This window comes from Arachis ipaensis, chromosome B02 (assembly GCF_000816755.2).
Source record: "Arachis ipaensis cultivar K30076 chromosome B02, Araip1.1, whole genome shotgun sequence".
Lineage (NCBI taxonomy): Eukaryota > Viridiplantae > Streptophyta > Magnoliopsida > Fabales > Fabaceae > Arachis > Arachis ipaensis.
In genome coordinates this window covers 1,776,093-1,779,325 of record NC_029786.2, presented here as the reverse complement: position 1 = coordinate 1,779,325, position 3,233 = coordinate 1,776,093, and positions in this window count along the sequence as shown.

Below are 3,233 nucleotides of genomic sequence, written 5' to 3'. Positions count from 1 at the left end.
ATTTTTAATATGTATATATATATATATTCTCTATAAACTCATAATTTTAGATTATTTTCTACAGAAATTTAATAGGCATTTGCAAATTTTCTAGTCTTAAAAAATTATTAGCAACAATTAAAAAGAACACTCTTTTTAATTTAAAAAGTTTAGGTTACTAGGCAAGTGCACCCAAAATATCCAAAAAGTAAGGTTAAATTTAAGACCAAGATGTAGCCCTATATTGTCAATTAATCTCTTCACAGCCCATTGTTTTTCAAAGCTGCATGTGGAAACTAAAAAGGTTTGTCATCATAATTTAATATTAAGGTATTTGATTTCAAGGTTTTCTTTTTTTGGTCTTGTACATTCTGTTAAAGTGTATGGTTATTTATGGAAATTACAGATCACACCCTATAAAATTTTATAGATTCATCAAGCCTTAGCAATAGCAATAGATGAGTAAAAATCCACCTAATAAGTTAAGGACATCCCCCATTGACAATCAAACTAAGAAATTAAAGTAGCACCAACTCTATTTGCTAAGAAATTAAATCAACTTGAGTTTTGGTACCATTTTAATTGGCCTCTTTTGTTCCCACACTTTGAAGTTTGAATGATATGGTTTAATTGGTTTTATATATTAATACTATATAGTATATTGGTCAAAAAAGTGATTCATATTATATATATTCCACTTATTGCTTTTAATAAGTGCATGCAATAAGTTTTGGCTTCATTTTTTTACTTCATATATTTAGCAAACTTAAGAGCAAATTTCGGCTTTGCTTTTAACTCAATATCTTATTAACATAAGAACTTAGAAGCTAAGTTTGCTTGGTTTTAATTAACTTAAGTATATACTAATTAATTGGCACTACATTACATAGATATTCTTGTTCATAAAATATTTGACATGTGCATACCCCTTTCCCCCTTTTATTTAATTAGTATTTTATTATTCTTTTTTAAGGATGATATGGTCAATTATTTTATAATAATTTCAACCTCTACGACTTCAAAAAGGTGAACAGATGAAATATATGGATTCATCTGAACATGTATATTGGTAAAGCAACATATAGACCCATATATTCTCTATAAAGTTATAAATCATTAACTATGGACCCCAATTGATTTGAAAGAAGTATAATAATTTGTGATGGCGCTTAGCGAATTTAAGTGATGATGCAACTTGTACTTACATGCATCTTTCATATCCAATTTTTATAAATTAAATAAAGGGTCATGATTTAGATTTTAGGGTTTTGAAAATAGGAAACCTTAAAATAGTAATGTACTATTAGTCCATATTTGTATAGTGGTTTAGAAATAAGTGTAAATATAGAAATAATAATTATACAAATTTGTTCAATTACAAAGATTAAATAGACCAAGTCGTTAGTTAGTTGGCACAGATAGATGAGAGTTTATCGTTTATTGTGTCTCTGTAGTAGCTGGGAGTAGAGACGGATCTAAAAATATTATTATGGGGCCAATAATATATATAATATTAAAAAATTATGTAAAAAATTATATAATGTAAAATGTATTACAAAAATATACCGATAGAGAATATATTTTAAAATACAAAAAATATGTATGCACTTTTTTATTAACGAAGTGGTCGATTCTTTGTATCATAAAATTCATCGATAATAGAATCTGTATCAAATTTTTTAGTAATTTTCTTTTCAATATAATTAAAAGACAATTAGCAAGAAATTCATCTTTCATTTTGTTTCTGAATTATTCTTCACAATATTCATAGTTAAAAAAGAGTTCTCAGTTGTAGTAGTTGAAACACAGAGAATTAATACCAAATAAATCTAGAAGGATGCTCAGAAGTAGGAAAAATATCCACTTTATGGGATTTGAAAAATTTTATTTAATTAAAAAATATTAGTAATAATATATTTTCATTTTTTTAAGATTTTATTTATTTTTTAGATATTAAAAATTATTAATATTTAGGTTAGTAGATTGGACTTTTATTTATATTAGACTAAATACTAAATAAATTTTTTAAAAAATTAAATGGTACTTAATAACTTATTACTATTAATCTTTTTTAAAAAAAATTGGGGGTGCCAAGGCCTCTACTCGCCCCCTATATCCGTCCGAGTTTAGTCATTAAATTTTCGACCTGATGAATCCGTAGTGCAAACAAAAAATAAAGACAAAAATAGAGGACAATAAAATAAAATTTAAAACAAAATATTTAACTTTGTTTATCCATACTATTATAATCACTTTTTTTTTTGTCGAATTAGTTTTTAGAGTTGAATTAAATTTATTCTATTGGAACTTTTATAATGAAAATATTTATAATTAATAGGCATTATTTGTGTTAAGCTTTTGTTTTAATAATTTTTTTTTTTAAATTTTCATGGCCAACACTTATCTTGTTCATGGGGCCTACTATATATAGCGTCCGTTAATTTGTGAAATCTTATACAATAATATTGTCTCTTAATAAAATTTGGATACTCGATTTCATAATTCTTGAGAAAACAGATGTTTGCATATATGACTTTAGGACAAAACTCACTCAATACTTATCTTCATTTGTTATATGTCCCAATCAAATTGCACTTTATTATTATTCCCATTTGCCTTACTCTATCATTGCAAAATGCTGACTTAAGTGTTGTCATCATTCTTTTTACACAAAAGTGTAAGGTGGCTTACAAACCTGGCATTTCCTTCCTATCATACATTTCAAGAGTCTCCAATAAAGTCATTCATATACAATCAAATTGGGTCGGTCTAGTAATTACTTCACTAATTCGTTTAAGTAAATATTGAGAGTTAGAATTTTGTTTTGTGTATATAATAATTTATTAAAGAATAAATTTTTAAATGAAATTTTAATTTATGATAAATTAATCTTTGATCTGCTGAATTGAAAGGTGTCATAAAAAAAACTTTCATTTAATTAAACATATTATTATTCATAAACGCGTGAGTTTTTCTTTATTTCAGATTATTGCATGATCAGGGTTTGTTTCAATATGACATATCCAATGATACATACGAATGCAAGTTAATTATGCGAATATTATGCCGCTTATTTTTGAGTTTCTTCATTTTATATTTTAAAATTTTTATTGTCTTCCTAACGGAGTTGTTTTTGATGTGTTTAGATAACTATTTTAGTAATGTAAATTGTATAATTATTCACGTGTTTTTTTTTTATCAGTTTAAATTTTTGAATTAAGTAATTTTATTATATAATATTAAAATCTTTATAA